The sequence below is a fragment of the Cynocephalus volans genome, chromosome 16, assembly GCF_027409185.1.
Source record: "Cynocephalus volans isolate mCynVol1 chromosome 16, mCynVol1.pri, whole genome shotgun sequence".
Classification (NCBI taxonomy): domain Eukaryota; kingdom Metazoa; phylum Chordata; class Mammalia; order Dermoptera; family Cynocephalidae; genus Cynocephalus; species Cynocephalus volans.
Genome location: NC_084475.1, coordinates 44,076,918 through 44,101,054, shown reverse-complemented (window position 1 = coordinate 44,101,054; position 24,137 = coordinate 44,076,918). Strand labels below are relative to the sequence as shown.

Genomic DNA, 24,137 nt, shown 5'->3' with positions numbered 1-24,137 from the left:
CAGCCATTGTTTTTGATTTCAGAATCTGAAGCTGCCTTGAGGTAAAAAGCACCCCCCAATGCTGAGCTCACTTCTCTGGTGGCTTCCCTCTTATTCCAGATCTTGGCCCTGAAAATTCTCACTACCTATATAGCTCTCTGACCTTCCAAACTTTTATTTTCTGTATTTCATTTAGTTTTTCTGTGAGGGTTGGTCTGAGATATCCTAGTCAGCATTACTAGAAATGAAACTATGGTACTTACTGTAAATGCTATCTTTTAAAAACTAGTTTCCAATTATAGTTGATATATAGAAATATGATTGTATTAAGTTGATTTTTATATCCAGCAACATCACCAAACTCTCTAAGTAATTCCAGTAATTTCCTTATAGACTCATTAGGGTTTTCTAATAAACTCTAGTTTTTCATACCATCTCTGAATTATAGCTTTGTTTCTTCCTTTCAATGCTTATATATGCTTAATTTCTTTTTCTTGTCTTACATGTTGGTTGGGAATGTGAATACAGTTGAATAGAAGTGGTGATAGAGGCAACCTTGTCTTGTTCACATCCTTAGAGACAGCCTTTTGGGGTGGAGGCATCATACTGCCTGATTTCAAAATATATTATAAAGCTATTGTAATAGAGATAGCATGGTACTGGCATAAAAACAGACACATAGACTAATGGAACAAAACAGAGAGCCCAGAAATAAATCCATGCATTCACGGCCAATTCATTTTTGACAAAGGTGCCAAGAACACACAATGGGCAAAGGACAGTCTCTTCAACAAATGGTGTTGGAGAAACTGGATATACACATGCAGGAGAATGAAATTGGATCCTTATCTCACACCATATACAAAAATCAACTCAGAATGGATTAAAGACTTAAATTTAAGACCTGAAACTGTAAAACTACTTGAAGAAAAACATAGCAGGAAAGATCCATGACATTGGTCTGGAAAATGATTTTTTGGATATGATTCCCAAAGGCACAGGCAATAAAAGCAAAAATAGGCAAAGAGGATTGTTTGCATCAAACTAAAAAGCATCTGAACAGCAAAGGAAACAATTAAACTGGAGAGACAACCCACAGAGTGGAAGAAAATATTTGCAAACTATACATCTAATAAAGACTTAATATCCAAAATATATCAGGAACTCAGATTACTTAACAGCAAGAAAACAAATAATCCAATTTTAATATGGGCAAAGGAACTGAATAGAAATTTCTCGAAAGAAAACACAAAAATGGACAAGTTCATGAAAGAAATGTTCGACATTACCAATCATTAGGAAAATGCCAATTAAAACTGAAATGAGATATCACCTCATACCTGTTAGAATGGTTATTATCAAAAAGACAAAAGATAAGTATTAGTGAAGATGTGGAGAAAAGGGAAACTTGTACACTGTTGGTGGGAAGGTAAATGAATATAGCCATGATGTAAAATGGAGGTTTCTCAAGAAACTAAAAATAGAACTACCATATGACCCAGCAATCCCACTTCTGGCTAAAAGAGGGGACTTCGAAATGGGACTTCATGAGAAAATGAAATTAAAAGATAAAAATTTTTTTAAATACATACTTTATTTCTCAACAGAAACTCCATCAAGTTCAAGACACTTTTGTGAGTAATATACCAGTCATTCAGTCCATCCCTAAAGAACTGAGGGTCCTGGGAATTTAACCATGTCAATGCAGCTTCTGTACATTATTAACAGACAGAAGACAAATGGATGCCCTTTAAATATCTGCTTAAGACTAGGAAACAAAAAGAAGTCAGAAGTGTCCAAATTAGGACTGTAATGTGGATGCCTAATGATTTCCATCAAAACTTTCACAAAATTGCCCTTGTTTGATGAGAGGAATTAGCAGGAGCATTGTGGTGGTGGAGAAGGACTCTCTGGTGAAGATTTCCCAGGTGTTTTTCTTCTAAAGCTTTGGCTAACTCTTTAAAACACTCTCATAATAAGCAGATGTTATCATTCTTTGGCCCTCCAGAATGTGAACAAGCAGAAAACTGCTGTCATGGCCTTTGCCCTTGACCGGTCCACTTTTGCTTCAACTGGACCACTTCCACCTCTTGGTAGCCATAGCTTTGATGAGCTTTGTCTTTGCAATCATACTGGCAAAGCCATGTTTCATCTCCTGTTACCATTCTTCAACGAAATGCTTCAGGATCTTGATCCCACTTTTTTAAAATCTCCATTGAAAGCTCTTCTCTTGTCTGCAACTGATCTGGGTGCACCCATCAAGTGAAAAGTTTGCTCAACTGTAATTTTTCAGTCAGAATTGTGTAAGCTGTACCAATTGAGATGTCTATGGTGTTGGCTAATATTTCTGCTATTAGTTGTCAGTTCTCTTCAATTAGGGCACAAACAAGATTAATTTTTTCCTTGCAAATTGATGTGGATGGTCTGCTGCTACAGCTACATCAACATGGTCTCGTCTCTTCTTGAAATAAATTTCTTTGGGGCATCATCCCCATGAAATTTTCATAAAGAATTAATGACTCTATCATTTTTCCACCCAACCTTCACCATAAGTTTGATGTTTGTTCTTGCTTCAATTTTAGCAGAATTCATGTTGCCCTGGTAAGGGCTCTTTTCAAAGTGATGTCTTGTCCTTCTTAGTTCCTCAAACTAGATCCTGTTCAGACACGCTATAAAAAGTTAGTATGAGCTTATTTTGGTTCAAAAAATTTTTGAAATCCATGCGCAGTTTTTTTCATAATATCCATTTTCCATGAACCTTTTGAAGATCCTTCATATATCCAAAGGAATAGAAATCAGTATGTCAAATTGATATCAGCACTCCCATGTTCGCTGCAGCATTAGTCATAATAGCCAAGATATGAAATCAGCTTGGAAGAATGGCTATCTGTTCATCAATAGATGAACGGATAAAGAAAATATGGTATATACATAGTGGAACACTATTCAGCCTTTAAAACGAAGGAAATCTTGTCATTGAAACAACATGGATGAATCTATAGGACATCATGCTAAGTGGAATAAGACAGGCACAGAAAAATAAATACTGCATAATTTCATTTATAAGTAGAATTTAAGAACTTGAACTCATAGAAGTAGAGAATAGAAAGGTGGTTACCAGAGGCTAGGTAGGAGGCAAGGGACAGGGAACAGGAAGTATGTTGGTCAAAGGGTAAAAAGTTTCCGTTAGGAGGAATACGTTTTTGAGATTTATTACACAACAGGATGACTATAGTCAGTAATAATGTTATACATTTCAAATAGCTGAGTGCAATTTTCAAAGGTCTCACCACAAAAAAATAAGGTGACAGACATTGTATACATATATAAAAACCACAATGTACCCGATAAATGTATACAATTATAACTTGACAAGTAAAAATAATGTTAATAATTAAAAAAGGTAATGCTTTTGAATGTTTTCCATCAAGTCTGATGTTTGCTGGAAGTAACTTATAGATGCCCTTCTTCAGGATAAAGAAGTTTTCTTGTAATCCTAGTTGGCTAAGACTGGATATGCAGAAATCAAATCTGGCTCAACTTTGTCAAGCCAAGTTACAAGAGGCTCTTGTTTACCCTTTGGTAAGGGGCCTTGCATTCCAGATATATCATTAAGACCAATTTTTGCCTCTTGGACGCCAAAACAACATTAGCATATTTAGGTTTCTTTGCCCACACATTCTTCAGAGTCTGTCCATATTTTATGTCAGAAAGTTCTTTCTAATGTCTATTCTTTATTCTAATTTCCTTCAGTAAAAGAAATCAGCTAATAACAATCTTTCATACAAAGGCACTTTTTCCTATATTCGAAAAATGTTAAGTTCTCTCAATAGTCTTCTTTTCAGCATACTAAATAAAAGCAACCCCTTTTGCTTTTCTTCATGCCTTATATTTATTAGTCTCTCTTGAAAGTATCCGAAGTTTATCTTAATTGCCCTTCAGTCCCAGCGTCCTAACAGAACAATACTACATAAAGCCCTAAGTAATATCAAGTACCAGGGGAAGGCTACGAGTAGCTTCCTTCTCCTTTATATTTTGCATGCTCTGGTTTTTCTCCACCTTTTAATCATCACAGCCCTCCTTTGCTGAGTCATTCTTCACTCGAACTTCACCTTGACCTCTGGGCACTTCTCTGATGTGGTAGGATGGACCTCTTCTGAGAACTACCAGGAGCTTTATGAGGGTTCATCAAAAAGTTCGTGGAAAAATAGAATTGAAAGATAACATGAATCTTCCCATGAACTGTTTGAAGTACCCTCGCACACTTGTTCACACGTTCTTCAATCTTGTCGCAGTCACTTAACATTTCAGTCCTGATGCATTTGAGAATGTTAGCTAGCAATCTTGTGATTCTCCTGTCATTGGCAGGTGGAAACAGAATGGCTTATACTTACTCTTCTAAACCACTAACAAACACATTAAGTAGTACCATGTCGGGGGCCAACTCTTTCAGGACTCCAATCAATAAACCAAAATTCTTACACTCGCAGGGCACCTCTAAATCAGGGGATTCTCAACCTTAGCTGCACATTGTGGAGATTTTAAAAATCACCAGTGCCTGCGCCGCACTCTAAAAGAATCTGATTTAATTGGTCATGGTGGTGAGACAGGGCTGCTGCCCAAGTGATTCAAATGTGCAGCCAAGGTTATTCCATGGGTCAATATCCTTGGTACGCTGTGCTGTTGTCTAGTGTGTTTTAGCATAGTAGTTTTCAGAATTCACTGTGCATACAAACCAGCTGGAGACCTTTTTAAAATGCAGACTCTGATTGAGTAAGTCTGGGGTGGGACCTGAGATTCTGCATTTCTCATTAGCTTTTAGTTCCCAGTGTCTGTCTGTCCTGGAAGACAGATTTTGGCCTAGAAGCCACCCTCTCTGTGGTTTGTTTGGTGCTCTGGATGGGAAAGGATTGCTCTCTGCATCGATGCCCTTGCACACACAAATGCACATCTTACACACACCTGAGTGTCCATATTTCACACGCAGACCCTTGTTTTGCTAGACCCCCTGCCCTCCCTAGGATATTAAGGTTTCAGGAAAATGAAAAGTAGCTGATCTCCTCTTCACATATGGCCAAGACCCCAGGTATGAAGAGACACTCTACAGGGCCCTCTGCCTGCACCCTGCCAATTTTGAATTCTGTCATAAATGCTCTTCACATATATGCCTTCTTTGCTCCAGCACAGTGTTGGAGACATTCTCTTCACCAATGCCAACTGTCGTCTGGCTTCAGGGATGTGTAACTGGACACTTACAGCCAGTTTAGTCAAGGGCATCTTGACATTTCTATTAAAAGGGTTATGAGCCCAAGAGCCTTTAAGGAAGGCAGACATTCCAGCTCAGTCATCTACCAGTTGGGCAATGTTGACAAGCCATTTGATTGCTCAGAACTTCATTTTCTTCATGTGGAAAGTGGTGCTAATAGCACCTCCCCCATAGGATTGTTGTACACGCTAAATGAGATGTGCAGGAAGTGCTCATACAGCCCCTGGTACTTAACCTTGGCTCAGTCAAGGTTAGTCACCTGCATCAGAAGTCTGAGAAAGCCCTGTCTGGGGTGTTTCAAGCCTTATTTTGATTTTCTACATATTCTGTTAGAGACCAAAGGGGGTATATAATCTCTACTTCAGAATCGCCTCTCATATTTATAAAGCTCTGAACCACGCAGTACACACTCCCCCTGGATTTCCCACCCCACCAATGAAAGTAAGGGACATTTTCATCAGAAAAACAAGCCAAAAAATTCATCTTTATTTTTCCATTTATGCTAACCCAAGTCAGGCATTAAATGTAGGCACAAACACTCCGGCAGATGTCACTCTCCTGTATGGTTTCATTTTTCTTTCTAAGCCTGAGAAGTTGGCTGCTGCAGGAAGCTGAGGAGAGTTGTTAAGAGGTGGGCCTTTCCTGAGGGGCAGAAAGAGAGACTGGGCTTTCTTTCTTTCACAAGGAAAATGATAAGAGAAGCCAGAGAGAGTACAGTGCAAAGCCAGATTGGATAAGTGAAAAACAATCAAGGCAATTCTGTGCCTCTACTTAATTTGGGAGGACTCTGGATGCGTCTGCAGAGGGTAGTGAAGTTCACGGCCAAGCCTTGACCTGCTTTGGTTGGATGCTGTTGGGTAGTCAAGTACATCATTTACCAGACCCCCCCCCAAAAACAAATCCAACCCCTCCCCCCATCCCTGAAAAAGGTCCAAATGCATAAAGCCTGCACTGAGTAATATCAAGACTCTTCAGACCATCCTTAGCCCATTTTCACTATCTAGCACACCACCACATTTGTTTTTGCTCAGCTTCATATACAGTGGGAGAGGGGAGGCGGAACTACTTTTCATGTTCTTTTATGGCAAAATAATGCACCCAAATCTGTTTATAAACATGAACAGTCCCTTTAACAGAAAGCAATCCCATGGTTGGGACTTCCCCTAGATTTCTTTTGGCATAGTTGGCCATGCAAACTTTTAAAGTTGGAAACTGTTCTTGGAATTTGATTGCTTGTCAAGGTAAATATCAATTGTGCTGAGACAGTATTGAAAATTATCAATGTACATATATATTATATCCCTGCATATTTTTCTAAACCATAATTCAGGATTCCTAGTTTGACAAGAGTGTATTTTTATTTGTAGAAAGATTTAAAAGATTTTTTAAAAAATCATATATAGTTCCCTACTTAATGGACTGATATCCCCCACCCCACCCCCCAAAAAGTTACATGAAATTGCCATTTGGACCATCCTAGAGAACAGGTGACCCTCTAAATATACTACCTCAGGAAACTGGTCCTGCCATGTGGCTTCAGATAGCAGTTTCTCTGCAAATACACTGCTACACTTAGGGTGCACAAGAATCCCAAGTCTTTCTAATCCCTCAAAATTACCATCAGGCTGAGCCATTTTAGAGATGGGAAGAAAACTGGAACCTGTGTGAATTCAACTGTCTGTGAGAAGCAATCTCCTCTCTCAAATGTGCTTAATTGAGACATAAGACACATATATGCCTGAAGAACAATGAGAAAACAGTACATATTTCTATTTGGTCTGGGCAGAGATTTTTAAACCTATATTCTCAATTTCTAGAACATTCTCTGGCACATAGTTGGTACTCAATAATCCCATAGTTGTCAAATGAATGAATGAATGCAATACAAGGGTTCTTCAAAGAGTTCATGAAAAGATTTGTACTATCTTTTGACTATTTTTCCACAAACTTTTTGATATACCCTTATATGCATTACTGATTCCTAACAACTAAAAATTAAAATGCTTTTATTTGAAGCACAATAATTTCCATTTTTTTCCAGAATGATGGGAGATTTGCAGCTTATTGCACCCATAGAAGTAGAATCTGAGTATTCACACCTAGAGGGTGAGGAGGAATGGGAGAAAGAACAAGTCGGCTAGAGACAAGAACAGATAATACCCTAGAAAGCCAAAGGGAACTGGAGGCCTCACAGAAGACATTTAATGAGTTAAAGCTCAGAGAGCTCTCAAGACCAGCGATGTTAAGTTAGAGCACAGGATAGAAACCACACTGGTACTCCACGGGATCCTGTACAAATAGCAGAACAGAACACACACCCTGATCCAGAGGGCCCAACCATGACCTCACCATGTATTTTTGAACCCTCTGGCCCTATTTCATAAAAGAGGTCAAAGACCCACAGTGGGGGATGAGGGGCACCAAGACCTTCTCAGCTTCTGTTTTATATCTTTGTTATTTAAAAAGAAAAAAGGAGTGAATAAAAAAAAATTATTTTTGAATTTTCAGGTTATGAAGATTTCACATCAATTGTGTCTATGGTTTTTATGCTGGGTCCACACTAGTTTATATTTTCTGAACACACAGCAGCTGTTTAGAGAGAGATGGTTAATGGCATCCTGGATGAGAAGAGGAAGGCAGCAGAGCTCTCAGAATGCGCTACTGATGTTGGCCAGAGATGACAATTCACATGCAGTCAAATACAGACAGCAGCTAGGTTTACGCGGCCCGCCATGATCACCCCTTTCCATCCCTTTCCTAGCCATGCATGCAGCGCTCCAGTCAGAACACCAAACTTAAGGAGAGGAGCAAGTCACAGGCTTCTTCTCAACTTGTGCAGAGAATTCTGCAGGAGCAGACCAGGCACAGAGCCAGACCTGCTCATCTACTGAGAATCTGACAGATTAGGAGACAGAGTTAATAGAGTCCTGGGAGTGGTTAAAAGCTATGTTTAGGACTGATAAGGGGGAAAGGGAAAGTCCTAAAGTCCTAGAGTCTGAAGGAGAGGAGAAGGGAGAGATGTAGGGAATCCCCAGTGGGAGAAACAAGAAGAAAACCAACATCCAGATCAAGGGGGACTTCAAATAAAAATGCATTCTATAGTATCAGAAATTCTGAAATACTCACAATTTTGAGTTTTTACTTTTAAGAAGTTGTTTAGTTATATTGTCCTATTTTCTAATCTTACAGGTCCACTAAAGTCTGAAATAACATATATATAATCAGTACAAATAAATACATAAAATTTCAGTAAATCACTCCTCAGAAAAAAATATTATTCACTGGTAGAGAAGAGGACCTTCAATTTCTAGAGGGCAGGGACCTGAGCACATTCTTGGTGCACAGCAGGAATGTAAAAAGTGACCATGAGAGTAAGTTAAGTTGGAAAGAACTGCAAAGTCCCTCTGAGAATCTGTCTATTGCCATAAGACTATAAAGCAAAACATGTTCTGAAAAACTTTTGTTCCTGCCCTCATTTTTCACAAACATCAATTAATATTGGAAACATCTGATGTTATATTAATACATTACAACTCCCTCTTAGAAGTCTATTTCTGAGGTGGTGGAAAGACATTGTCACCAAATAGTGCAGGTATATGTACCCACCAGGGGTTATTTCTGTAGAACCAGTAGGGAGACCACAACATCTCTGTGACTCTGATGTGAAATGCACCCTTGGACACCCCCTCACCTGCCCCTGAGTCTCCACTTCAAAAGCCAGAGAGCTCTGCTGCCCATGCCTCAGGAGCCATGCAGAATCAGTCCACATGCACCTGGAGTTCACTGTAACCAACCAATCTGCGCTTATGAGAGGGGGTGAGATGTGTGGCAGTCTGACATAGGGAAGGTACTTGAACAGAATGAGGACCAGGGCCCTGACACACAATTCCAGGGGCACCATCCTTACTGGGGGGTGTTTGCGTAGATGTGAGCCACATGTCCCTGAGTGGGACCAAAGCCTGAGGCTGGACTCACTGCATGTCAGGTGCAGGACCATGGTTGACCTTGGGTAACTGAAACCATGGAAAGCAAATCCATAGATAAAGGTGAACTATTAGTAGATACATAAATTCCAAAACACTAAATAAAGGGAACAAAAAACTGTGTAAGATATATTGAAATGAATTGCTGAATGAAGTTTTAAGGTCTCTCTTTTCTAGAATTATCTAAATAAAAGATTATGTGCTCTATATAACCATTTGTCCAAAAAACATTTTTTAACACCATGAGGCAGGAACTAGAATATCATAGGGGTCCAAAGACGAAAGAAATATGTTTGTCACCCTTAAGAACTTCCCAACCATCTGGACCTCTGAGCCTGAGGGCAGAAGAATGAGCAAACATTGGTCAAGATCTTGCCGAGGCTCCTATATTTATTATATGACCGGACGCTCCTTTCTTCCATCCATCAGCTGCCCACGAACTGGGTGGGATATAGAGATGAAGCCAGTGGCAAGATTTACACTTCGTCATGGGGATTCTCCAGGCATTTCCCCACTTTGGACCCCTGTGGTGGTGTTAGCTGATAGAATATGCCTCATACGTCCCCAGCAGGGCTGCTTCTACTTCCAGAGGCTCTTTAGCCTCCGCAGTTTCCCTTCATTCATACTCCCTGGACCACTGCCTTTATTCCTCTTGGCCTGGCTTCTCCATCTTATGTCTATCCACACCCCAGCTCTAGTTCTGACTTTCCAGACCTCAAAAGGATCATATTTTATCATGTATTCCTACGAATTCTATAGGCTCCTAGGTGCTAAATTCCTGGAGCCATGAATGGCTTTCAATAGACAAAACTAACTCAAGAAATAAGTCTTAACCATTACACAGTATGCTGAGAACACATCATCCTATTCACCTTATCTCCCCACTGATGCCAAATTAATATACTTTTTTAAATTTCTAGGGGTGTAAATAATTAATAATTGGTTACAGAATATTTAAAGAGATGTCCCTTATGGTTCAGGATTTTCACTTTTCATGGAAATGGCGTCTCTTACTTTCATGACAATTCCCTCCAGCTAATAAGGTAAAGTTTTATAGTGTGATAATCAACCCATCAGTCTGGGGGGATGGATTTATCACAAGTGTTCTCCTAGGAAGTGCATTTAAGGTAGAGAAGCCTGAATGGATTTGCTTTCACTTGCTTGGTTGTTGGGTGTATCTTACTATAAGGTCTGAAGACTAGGAAACCAGGGTAGAAACAAGGGAGGAAGTAACTTAATCTGTTAAAAGCCCACAAATCACTACACTCTGTTTCTGTAGAGGTTTCTAGAACAAGTCACCTTGAATGTCATTGCTGAAGCTAAAAGACTTGAGTCCAATTCCAGGGCCTCGTCCCTACCATTTTGCATGCCGCTAATTAAGAAATAAGAACTACATCTCAGGATCTGCAGCTGTAAAAGATATCTGGTCACATGCATGATGTGGAGACCAATCAGTACTTTGGTGGAAAACATCAACGCAGTCTGCAGCCAAAGGATCACCATCAGCACCAGAATCCAATACAGGAGTGGAACTGAATGCTGTTAGGAAACCTGGTCCAGAGGGCAAAGTCAGGAAAGTAAATATGTGTTTAGTTGCATGTGGTTTCATGAAATTAGGCCACAAAGTTAAACTTCACTTAGGAGTGATAAAAGTTCCACCACAAAAAAAAAAAAAAAAAAAAAGAAAAAACAATCAAATAGGAGATACAGCATTCCCACACCTAATCTTATCACAAGGTACCAATTATGTTTCTACCCTAGGGATGGTCCCCCTGGAGCAGTACAAGCAAATTTCCTTTAAGCCAAACTGTTAGGCAGCCTTCAAAGCCAACAGGCTGATGGCTGTCCCTTCTTCTGACGAAGACAGCAGTGTCCCAGGATGCTAAAACCATCCATTATTTCAGCAGGAAAGACTTTTCTCTAAAACAAAACAGATGTTTGAGAAATACAACCATGCCTAAAAATACTAATAATCATTCAATCAAAACCAATTCCTCTATATTAATACAATCTTAAAATACCAAAGTCTGGAACATCCCACAGGCCAGTGGGCAAATGCCTCATTGCTCTTTCAGGTCACTCAATATTAATGGAGGAAAAATAAAGACGAAAAACTCATACATCCTGCCACTGTCGCCAAGACAAAGCATTCCGTTTAGCACCTTTTTGGAGACTTACATTGTTGCCTACTCGGCTGTGTTAGCCCCTTCACTCAATTACCCTGCACCACACTCCTTGTTCCCACGTCTCCCTGCTTTGTAGTCACCTGCCTTAGAGTCTTTCCTATGTGCCAAACAGAATTCTTCTCCCATATTCCTATTTCAGTCAAAGGCCCAGCCCATCTCCCCAGTCATTTGCTTTTTCTTCCATATCTATATTTACATTATTTTTCTCCTCTCTTTTCCCACTCCCTCCTCCTCATTCAAGGGACTTCATGTCCCTGACCTGGGTTATTTCAAAAGCCTCCTAAGTTGTTCACCCTATTCCGGTCTCTGTACCCCCCATCCATCATTTGCACTGTGTCCTGGTTTATCGTTCTGAGGCACTGTTTTGACATGTCACATTCCTGTTCAAATTTTTTGATGGCTTTCCATCCATTTTTAGAGACTATAATCCACATTCTTATAGTCAAGACCCTTCCCCCATTCCAAACTTGACTCAACACATCTTCCTAACTTTATTTTCTACTGCTCTCTCTCATATGCCCGACTTTCCAGCCAAATGACTTCTCCCCTGTCCACTCCCCACTATGCATCTAACGCCTACCCCTATTCATGCTGTTCCTTCCTCCCAGAATGGCTTTATGGCCACAAATCTACATGTCTCAGTGACATCCCCCTTCAGGGTCAATCCAAAAGATGCTTCCTCCACAAGATGTCTCTGCCAATAGAGAAAGTATGATTTCTCTCTTCTGAATTTCATAACACTCACACCTCATAATAGAACACTTATCAATTGCTTCCTTGAGTTGTTATTTATGTATATACCTTATCTGTTCTACTAGACTATAAGCTCTTACAGATAAAAAGCATAGTTAAATTATTCTTTTATCCTCCAAGTCTACATAATGTCTTTCACATAACAGATGCTCTATGAATATTTTTGACTGAATAAATAAATAAGTAACTTATAAATTAAGATAAAATGCCGCATCTCAGAATGTGGCCCAACAATGCTTCAGATGAATAAGGTTCAAGATGTCCCTTGTTAGAAGCAGCCACACGGCATAACTAAGGAGAAACAGCCATTGATGGGTGCGATCACCACTCACTATAGTGACTTTGGGGAAATGATTTAACCTCAGTGGGCCTCAGTGTTTTTTACTTGCACCACTCACTTTACAGAGTTATGTGAGTGCTGTAAGAAAAACACCTGAGCCAGATTTTGATACATAGTATGTGTTCAACAAAAGTTAGTTGCTATTGGTGTTAGTGACTTATTTGCTGGCCATTTCTTCTCTGTTCCTCAAGCCAGCTCCAACCTGATCAACCCCAATGTGGGTTTGAGGTAGAACTGCTGTCCTCAGGCTTCCAGCGTGAGAAGGTCTATTTCTATCAGAAGTGAGCCAGATACTTTTTTAGTCTGTGGAAGACCTGGACTAAATCTGTGTGTTCCGCCTAAACTAGAGCAGCCCCAGAATAAAGTAGGCTGCTGCACTTACTGTACTCATTTGCTTATGCCATCTCCCAGCTGTAGAAAGACAGCTTATTGGTCTTGCCCATTAAAGATTGACTTCACTATTATTCTTCATTTTAGCTACATAAAAATAGCCCATCACATATTGTCCAGATATTTGGAACATATTGGTCACTAATAATATTGCTCTCCATCTGCCATAAAGGACTTTCAGATCTTTTTCAAATCATTTTGTAGCTTTTCAACTTTTTTGTAGAGATTATTTTCAGTGGCTTCTCGTCCTATTGGTTTCAGATTTCAGCCCTCTCTTAGTTATCGAAAACTCAACAGCCTCCTTGTGGATTATCTAATACAGTAGTTTTCCATATATTCTCTCTCTCTCTCTCTCTCTTTTTTTTTCTGGGTAAAGAAAATCTCAATACATAAAACAGACAAAAAATGCAGGACTACTCTCATTGAAGTTGTAGTTGGTGATACAGAAGAAACAGACTTGGTAGACCATCTAGGAGCGGCTTAAGGGTCTGGATATAGCCTGCACAGACTCATATTGGATACCATTGGCCTAGGACAAACATTAGAGCTGCTAGAAGCCAGGGGAATACTAGGTCCTTTCTCTCCCCTTTACAAGAGCCAAAGTGATAGACTTGCCCAAAAACTCCTAGGGGGAACAGGGCATAGCAGATGAGCACCCACGCCTCTGGAGGCCAGATCAATGCATTTTCCATCATTTCAAGCTACCACCCAACGAAAATAAAATATCCCTAGAAAAGGACTGTGTTGGAGACATCATATGCCACACATTACAAACACTATAAGCATCCATACCATGTGGGCACCTAGACCTGTGTTAAAGCAGAGATAATCATAGCCACACACTTTGCTCTCAGTGTCTGAGATGAAGTCTGAGTCATCGTGTGTATCTTTCAGATCTTATTTTCTCCCATCCCTCTTGCTTACTGTTTTGTGATACCCATTGGTATGACAGGAGAGAAGAAAAGGGGGCCTGGATGACTGGGGGAATACATGGGGCTCCAACTCTTGGGCTTCTCCAAGTCACCAGCTTACTAGATGCACATTATCTTTTTGGCTATAAGTAAAGTTGGCTTGAACCCTCATTCCCCAGAGTGCACCAGGAAGCCCAGCTTTTCTCCCAATGACCCTGGGTCACCTCAGGCTCCCAGTGTCTGCCTCTGCTCAATTCTTCCATTCTGCTGTGAGTTTTGCTGGATGCCACCCACTACCCCTTCATGCCCCACCTCACCACTGCCTCCATCTACTTGGTAGACTGTACTGAAGATGTCTAGCAAAGGAGAGTGGGTGCGGGTGGAGATACGGTGTAGTGCAGAACTGCACAGAAAACTGAAATGTAAGAATTGGATATGCCTGTTATTAGAAGTTCTTCAACCATCTCTTCCTGCCAGGAAATTGTACTCATTTCTTTCCATGGAGTTGCCGGTCTCCTGCCATGCTGCTGGAATCTCCTTGCCCTTCTTTTCCACTTCTTCCTCATTTCTCATAGCTTGACCCCCACAATATCCCCAACACTTCTTCATTCCTTGCACAGGATGAGTTAGCTCTATGTTGGTCTTACTACTCACTCACCCTGTTCATACCCTAAGGCAGTGATGTTCAAACTTTTTGACTGAAATCCATAGTAAAAACTACATTTTACATTGTGAACACACACTCACACACATGTATGTGATATATATATACAGATATATACTAAAATTATATATGATATATAGTACGTTCTTATATATGTATTTATATATCATATTATATATACACAACAAGGCAAAAGTTTCATGAAACAATAGTTATCCTTAGTACTTTGATATTTTATTTTTTGTTTTTTGTTTTTTTCTTTTTAACTGAAACATAATTAATTATACATATTTGTGGGGTATAGAGTTGACTATCAGTATTTGTGTACAATATCTGATGATCAAATCAGGGTAGTTGGCATACTCATCATTACAAAATGTATTCATTCTTTGATATTTTCTATTCTCTTCAACTTCCTTTTTTTTTTTTTTTTTTTTTTTTTTTGTCGTTTTTTGTGACCGCGCTCAGCCAGTGAGAGAACCGGCCATCCCTATATAGGATCCGAACCCGCAGCGGGAGCGCTGCTGCGCGCCCAAGCACCGCACTCTCCCGAGTGAGCCACGGGGTCGGCCCTTCTACTTCCTTTTTTTAAAAAGCATTGGCCACAATCTACTAATAATTGACTTCATGTTCTGTTAATTAGTTAAAACCCACGATTTGAAAAAAACATTGTCTTAAGGTCTATCTTTCCAGGGTCCAAATGATCCCTGAAGGGGTTTTCCTGAGTTCACTCCCAGCCTCATAGAAACATGAAAATCACATCAGAAAAATTTGACATATTCCAAAGAAAGTGGTATAGGGTAAGAGTGAAAATGGATGGGCTATGGAACAAAAAATGGCTAGATTTAGATCTTGGCTTCAACTTCTCTAAACGTTGTATTTCTTACCTTTCAAGTATACTGATGCATTTGCTGCCTGATTCACAGGAATATCGTGAGGCTCAAACTAAATAAAATAAGGATGTTACATAAAACACATTGAGCAATATTTCCCTATAAAGTAAGTGCTCAGCAAATGGTAGCCATTATTATTTTTATTATTATTATTAATACATGCAAATGATATTTGGATTATAAGCTTGCTGAAATCATCTGTGCCACTGGTGTTTATTAGTCTTTGCAGTTGAAATATGGCCCTTGTCTGTGGTCAGCACTTCTCTGGCAAGATAGTTAGTAAGAGAGAGTAGAATAGGAAAATGTGGGAAGCCACTTACCCAATTTTATATTTATTTCCAAAACTATCACAACATTTCGTTGCTTAGAATGAAAATTTGGTATCCAAACAACTTTGGAACTGAAAACATGTGACCCATTGGAATGTAAATAGAAAACATTTAAAATAACCTCCATGACCTGGTTTCCTGTGCTCCCCAACACCTCTTGGAATTTTTAACACTTTGTGAAGAGACAACAGAATGGGATACAATATACCACCCTGAGTATGTCACTAAGTGGTATAATTGGCAAGAACCCAAGGGCTCCTAGGCAGAGACTGAGTCTCCAACATGGGTGACATAGGGCAGGGCAGAACCAGCATGATCAGACCCCTAATTCAAGATATGCCATCCTGATGACCAGAACCTACAGCCTTCCCCACCATTGGACTGAAAGCCATGCAAGAGCCAGCAACTGAGAAGCTTGGAGGAGAAGCAATCCCAATGGGGACATTCAATGTTATCACCTCCCTCAGCAGTACACCTAAGGACTCACCTGACAGTTCTTTAGGGCTCTCTCCTGTCTGTCATTTCCTTGGAGAAACCTAGAAAGAGCCTCTTACCCTGCCATGTCTATACATCAGAAGCAAAAGTGGTTTCTTCTGCTTTTAGCTACAGAACTTTTGATACAATAGCCCTATAAAAAGGAATATCAACAAAATATTGGCGTCTTTTTATCTTATTTATTTCTCCTAATCATAAAGCTTTTGGAGATGCCCCTGTCCCCAACCCTCCTGTCCACAAACAAGTGGATTTCCTATTAGGCGAACCATCATCTATAACTACTCCCCAAGCTCTCCAGCTTAACCCAGCTGCCACTTGGGACTTAACTGAGGGAAACACTAAAATGACTAACTATAGTTGACCTCTACAGACCAAGTCAAGCCATACATCCCTGTCCCATTGAAATCCATGATCACTGACGTAAATTCAGAATTCTAACGAAATCTGGGAAGGCCATGCTCTGGGGTCCGCCTGGAACATCAGCTCTGTCGCACTGACCTGTATGCCAGTGACACCTCTCCCAAACTACTTTCTCTAGACTCTGTAGCCTCCACACCTATCACAGTGCCTGACACATTGTATACTGTCAACAAATCCTGGTTTGATTGAATTGACTTGACTTGTGGAAGCCAATATAATGCAAACAGAGCAAGTCAGGGCATTTCAATTCAATGCCTTAACTTCCCATACTGAATTTTTTTATTAAAATTTTAAATCAAAAGCAGGCATGTACATCATCCTACATTCACTGATAACATTGCATCCTTCAAGCCACCTAGTTCTCCCTGACTTTTATGAGCATAAATCAGAATCTGTGGTATTTGAATGGGGTTTTTGAAGGGTCTAATCTTATCTCATGACCATATTAAATCTGCATTTATTAAAAGGACGTCACTTTACAGACCATTCCAACCTCAGTTCAGCTTGTAGGAGGATGTAAGAATGAGTTTATGATTAAAACCCTTTTGGAAAGCACGAACAAATGATAACCAGTTGTGATACTTTTCCACATTTTTACAATATTTAAAAATATGTTCAGATATCCAAAACTGATCCCACAACTTGATTTATTCACAAGTCCCCTGAAGTGCTTAATAAGTACAATATGGTACAATGAAAATCATGCTTATTACTGCTATTGGGTTGGTAATTCTCCAAGATGAAATCATACTTTTCAGGTTATAAATATACATTTTATTGTTGATTTTATGCTGCATTTTGAAATACTGCTTCTCTGCTTTCATATTTTCAGGGCCTTACAAGGGCATCATAAATCAGCCCCAAACTGGAGGAATGCTAATTGATATCAGGTGATTTCAAAATGAAGGCTAGGTTAAACTTGCTGTGTGTTTCATGAATTCTAATTCTTACGGAACTCTCTCAAAATCAAGACATGCAGAAATGTATGTTCCAAGATTAATTAAATAAATGTATGCACATTAGATATTTTAAATATCTAAAAGGGGACTTAAAGAAGGTGTATTACAACCCAGCTCAGATGCCAAAATGTAGAAAAGATAGAAGTACATACCCAACTAATTGTCACAGATCCCAATGCTTTCTCAGTAAAAGGAAGAAAATTCTATTACTCATAATTCAATCTGAATAATTTCTCTAACCCCTCTTCTACTCCTTTCTCTTACAATCAATGTTACATCTGTGTTACACAGAATTCCAGGTGTAAACCAACCCATGTTACTGGAAAGAGTGAGTTTACCAATTCTCAAAGCTTGTTAGAGCAAAAATAATGATACACTTCAGATTTGGGGGGGAAATGGGAAATAGCCTATGGACCAGCACAAATAATGGCACATCTGTTTATCATCCCTGTCACATAAGCTACTTAACATAGAAAAATTAAATTTTTGAGATATTGTGTGTTAATCTCTCTTCAAATAATACTAGAGTAGCTTTTCCCAAAATGCATTATTTAATGAAAGAACACATAAAAAATGTTGAGAGCTTGGGATTTTTTTTTTTTGTGTGTGTGTGTGTGTGTGTGTGTGTGTGTGTGTGTGTGTGTGTGTACCAAGTCAGTAAGTTCATAAATGTTACTGCTTAGGAAAAGAATAAATTTCAAAAGTGACCAAAATAAAAATATCATGTAAATGATTGTCTAATCTAGATAATGCGTAGACAAAGGAAAAACCTGTGGAGTGAGGTGGCATGCAAATTAGTGAATTTTGAGACATGTATTAGAACATCCTTGAAAAAAAATCCTGTGCTCAAATCATATAATGCTAGCACTAAAAATCTTACAGATCAATGATAAAATCATATACTATTAGCACTAAAATTCTTAGAGATCAGTGATGTTCAACACTCTCATTTTTAAAACGTAGAAACTGAGCCCTGGAAAATTAAGACTAGCTGAAAGTTACAAGCCAGTTAGTAACAAAGCCAGGACAAGAAATGAAGCTTCCTAGTCCTACAAAAAACCCTACTTATCAATGCACGTGATGAGGTAGGAACAATGAGTGGGCCACATGCAATCCACCCCTTCCCAGAAAGTACAAGGCCAAGAACCCACACAGGAAACTATTTCTCACCTTGGTCAGCTCCCTTGTCACTTGGGACACTTCTCAGTCACACCAAAGTTCTGCTGAAGAGAACAGTGATGTTTTCTCCTTTTTGGGGCCTTTTATGTGTTAATGAGAGAAACCAATATCCTAAAAAGAGAATATAAGTCATTCATGTTAAAGGTGTTTCTTGATAGTTTTTCCTGTGGATTTACTCTGACACCATCAGAATGTCATGCTGCAAATACAAGAATCCCACCTCTTTCCTACCTCTTCTCTCCTCCTCTTATCTCCTATGGCCTCATCTAGGAGGAAGCAAGAGGATCAGAAAGGTACATGCAATGGCTGACTCAGTCTTACAGACTCTGAGCCCAAATTGTCTGTGTATGTGTGTGTGTTTATATTTGCATATGCCATCTGCATTATGTGTCTATGTGAAGCTACATGTGTGGCAGGGGACAAATTTAAACATTAATGAATTGTGTTTCCACTTACATTTCCATTACCAGAAGCTAATTTTTTGGCAGAAAAAAAGGATTGATTTTTTTTCTTACGAAAATTTCTCTGTGCTACATTAGAAAATAAGAGGGCACACTGTAGCTGGCATTCTGGAATGAACATAAGACTGATGAAATTCAAACATTCTGGGCAAAGCAAATAATTTCTGTGGTCAAGAAACAAATCACTAAGTGAATTATATGCCATCCCTGAAGATTAAACATCTAGGTATATCACTGGATATTTTACTTTTAAGAAAATTTCTTTAGTGTAAATTTATACATCTCCTTTGCAGTTACTTTTTACTCTATTATAACCTTATCATTCTATCTTACATATTTATTGGTTTCATATTAAAATATGCCACCATCTTTGCCACACATTAAATGAGAAGGCAGAAACTCCAGAAGAGAATCAGCATTCTCAGTGTTTTCATCATGATAAAACTAACAGCTATAACAATGAACATTAAAAACTAAGTGGCTTTACCCATTTCTCACTCATGTCATAGTCCATTGGGAGTCTACAGAGGGTCTCTGCTCCATGGAGTCATTCAGGAACCTAGGATTTTTCCACCCAGTGGCTGAACCAACTTCTAGGGATTCGGGGTCTGCTACTTGATCTTTGGGATCAAGGTGGCAAACAAGGGAAGAGTGATAGAGCATGGAGAGTCACTGGGAGGGTTTCAGGGTCCAAGGATGGGAAGTATGCTCACATACCATTGGCCACAGCCTACTTACATGGGTCCACGTAAGTGCTGGGAAATGCAGATTTTCTATGTGCTGGAGAACCAAAAAACATGGATTTTGGTGTGCATACAGCAGCCTTGAATAATTAAATCTTAATTGTGGAAGACATACATAAAAATTAAGTCATAGTCTATTTATAGAAGGTAGGCAATAAAGCAGAGTAAAGTAATTTAAACTCAATACTATTTCTTCCAGTTCTGAATTTTAATTCAGATTTTTTTCTGTAAGCCGCATCACATCATTTGTAGAAAGGGATGAAGTCCATATGTGTGCATACACAAAAGAGTGTGTTATAAAAGGTATCAGACAAAATCTAAACTTACGTCTTTACGGCTATCATACTTCCTCCCACAATCCCTAATCTCTTCCTTCTCCCCATTGGTTTTCTCTCCACAGCTCATTTCTTCCCTTGGTTTGAATCCTCCTATCCCATGCACATTCCACCACAACCCCTTTTCTAAAGATGGTCTTTATCCTCATCTATGCCACTTCATTAGGGAAGGTGCCCCACCCACAGACCATAGGGGCTCCCCTATGAACCAAGAGAACAGTCCCCATATCAGCTGCATCTGAACTAACCAAAAACGGATGTCTAAAAGCTTCTGGGCCAAGCAGAGTCATTGTTCTTATAGTTGAGACTAAAGTCTATAGTTACTGGGACAGGGTTGGGCACTAAGGTGAAGTTGCATGCCTGTCATTATGCCATCCTTAAGTCAAGTGCAATCCAAAGTTATGGGAGAGGATTAACTAAGAGCCTTGCAGAGAGAAATGCTGCAGAGAGGAAAATGGAGCAGACATGCAGAAAAGTAGACGTGAGAGAACAAGCATCCCAGAAAGAGTTCAATGACAAGAGGAGCTGCCTGTGACAGTGAGGCCCAGCTGTACTTCCTGCCATTGGGTTCAAGAGCATCCCCTGTATCTTTACAATCAATCCCACTTTTCCCACACTAATTTAAGTGGGTTCATCTTTCTTATAACTAAATGACTCCTGTCTGAGGTACATTTTAGCTCCCTTCTTCTACTCCATCCAGCCTTCTCCCATTTACCTAACTAAATCAAACTATCCCAAGGAACATTCTCTCTTAACTTTAGACTTAATAAATGGAATTATCAGGGGACCAAGATTTACAGACAATGTAGCAGATCTATGAAACGGACATAGAAAGGTAGGATGAGGAATTGGTCCAAAGAACTCACACAAACAAAAGGAAAGAAGAGAAATGTGGTGGTGGTGGGGGTCTTTGGAATAATACTAGTATTCCGGTTGCTTCCATAATCTAGCCACTCCTTCTTCTGATTCTGTCATACTAAATTCTTCCACTCCTTGAGGTCGTTAGATTTTCTGCTTCCTCTAGGTGCTACACATTTCTCCACAATCTCTCCATGTCTCAGTCCTCTTCATTCAAGCCTCTGCTCAAATGTTACTTCTCAAAGAGGACATCTTTGTCCATCCTATCTGATGATGCCCTGCCCATCCTTGTCAAGGTGTACCACATTTCCCTGGTGATTATCATTATCTGAATTTATTTTATTTCTTTATCACTTCTTAAATTCCCAACAGAATGGAATCTCCAGAATGGACAATAAGCTTCCCTGGCTTGTCACTCCTGTATTCCCAGCTACTATCAGAGAGCCAGGTATGGCTACTGTAAAAAAAATATTTCTGTTGAAGTCCAAGGTGTAGACTCAGACCAGTGTCCAGCTGCTGTGATGTGGACACAGAGATAGACAGACATAGAGGTTTGCCTGGATGAGGTAAGGTCAGACAGCTTACATTTCTTGTAAACAGAGTGTCTGTGATGCAAAATACAACAAGGAAGACTTGAGAACTGAAGAGGAGATGGTGGCACAATCTACAATTCAAATACTAGTTGTCAGAAATAATTCAAGGAAAGGATATGCTCTCCTGCACCTTAAACAACTGCATGTTGTTAGTAAACCCAGAAGTGTGCCAACAAAATGAAGCCAGACTGAGCAAGGACTTTTGGGAAGCTAAAACTTTAATAAAATGTCACTCTTGGCCTACATCAGGGGACACCATAGCTAACAACTTCCTTAACTGTTGACGAAACAACATGCTTTCGAAATAGTCTCTCTGCAAAAACTATCCCCTCCTGCTCCTCTCTTTAGATTTCTCCAAACTTTTGTTTCTCTAAGCATGAGAAAAATACGTCATCAAAGGGTGGAGATGACCTTTGTGGGATTTACTGCAAAGGACCCTTTTGGAGGAACAAGGCTCCTGGAAGGCCAGGACTAAGTTACTCATGCTCGTTTCCCTCATGCCTCATGCAAGGTCTGGCCCTGAGCACACAATCAATGTTTATTGAATCAATAATGACTAATCAGAATCATGTAATCCTAGAGTTCGAGAGCTGGGAGGAGGCCTTAAAAATAATCTCAATTTACAGAAGACAGGACTGAGGCTCAAAGAAAATAAGCAATTGTTCCAAGGTCACACTGATGCCCTGATCAGGATTCCACAGGCCCCTGGTCTTCACACCCCTGTGTGCGTTTGCACGCTGCTTTCTACTCTCTCACATGTGTTCTCACTGGATCCTCACAGCCCCACTCTGAAGCAACAGGGGTAGGGGAGTTGTTATCCTTATTTTGCACTTTGAAGAAAAAGACCTGAAGAGGTAAGACACTTGCCCATATTTATACAATTCACTGGTGGCAGGTGCCAGGACTAGACTCAGAGTTTCTAATTCCCGGCCTAAGGCTCTTTACGATCCACTGAAATTCATAGAAGAGGAAGACTTTGAACTGAACACGGAGGATGGCTAGTGTGTGAGTTGGTGGGGCGGCCATAACGGAGCTCCACAACTGTGTTGTTGGCCTGAACAACAGAAACGTATCCTCTCACAGTTCCGGAACTAGAGGTGAGAATCGAGGTGTTGGCAGGCTTGTTTTCTTCTGAATGCTGTGAAGGGAGGATCTATTCAATGTCTCTCTCTTTGGCTTGTAGATGGCCATCTCCCCCCTGTCTCTTCACATTGTCTTCTGTCCATACTTGTCTGTCCCTGAGTCCAGATTTTCCCTTTTTATAAGGACACTAGTTATGTTTGATTATGAGCTCACCCTATTCCAGTGTTGATTGCATCTTAACCAATTACATCTGCAATGACCATATTTATAAATAAGGTCACATTCTGAGGTGCTGGGTAATAGTACTTCAACGTATTAATGGGGGGCGAGCGGGGGGAAATTGGACACAACTGAACTCATAATATAGCTGTTATATTAGTGGTATGGAAGCTGCTGATTCATGGAAGGGAATTGATGGATGATGAACTTGAATCAGCAAAAGATACAGGCAGAAACAAAGTTGGCACAGCCAGGCCAGTGCCCACTGTAGTGAGAAAGGACGCCTGATGAGGTTGCATGGAAGCTTGGGATGGAGGGACCCTCCGGAATCTTCCCCCCATGAAGTGTGGGGCTTTCTGATATCCTGACTTCGTCTCCCATGCTGCTACTCCAAATGGCAAAAATAATCCTTTGAAATGGAGAGTGTTTTTATTTAAAAAGTATTCAGAAGCAGCCACAAACCCCATAGAGAATCTTCCTCAAAGGAGGAGGAGGGAAGACAAGTTATTATAGAAGGTGGAGAAAACACTTTCATGTGCCATGTCACATCCTCCTGGCCGCCCTCTGATTCCAGCCCCACCAAGCTCAATCCATGACAACAATATCTCATGTCAACGGCACGCAGATGCACCTCTCTGCCTTTCTGCCTCAAAGCCTTCTGTTGACGTGGGCGACTAAAGCCAATGGAAACATGCCCAGCCTCTGTCCTCAGGATGGGCAATTCTGGGAGGCCTTCTGTACCTTCAAAGGGGCTCCAGCAAAATCAATCCCCACCATTGCCTGTAGCAGAGGCCTTGATAATTCTCTCTAACGTTGTCTTCTTTTCCTCTTTCATTGTCACCTCTCTCTCATTCTTACTTCTTGGGGTCACCTCTAAAATATGAGGGCACTTCAAAAAGTTCATGCAAAAAATAGAATTAAAAGATAATGTGAATCTTTCCATGAAATTTTTGAAGACCACTGTATACTATCTGTACCCTTGCCCTATCTAGTCCTTACCTCAGCTCTGTTTTGAGGAAAATCTAAACTAAAACAGTAAAAAATGAGACGAGAGTCAGCTATAGGGATCTCAGCATTTACAAGTGATCTACGAGAACA

At 40.0% G+C, this 24,137-nt stretch overlaps 1 pseudogene; it reads right to left on the bottom strand.

Moving 5' to 3' along the window:
• LOC134364517 (transcription initiation factor IIA subunit 2-like) overlaps positions 1-22,763 on the bottom strand; it is a 39,360-nt pseudogene extending 16,597 nt beyond the window's left edge.
• Positions 22,764-24,137: the final 1,374 nt, after the last annotated feature.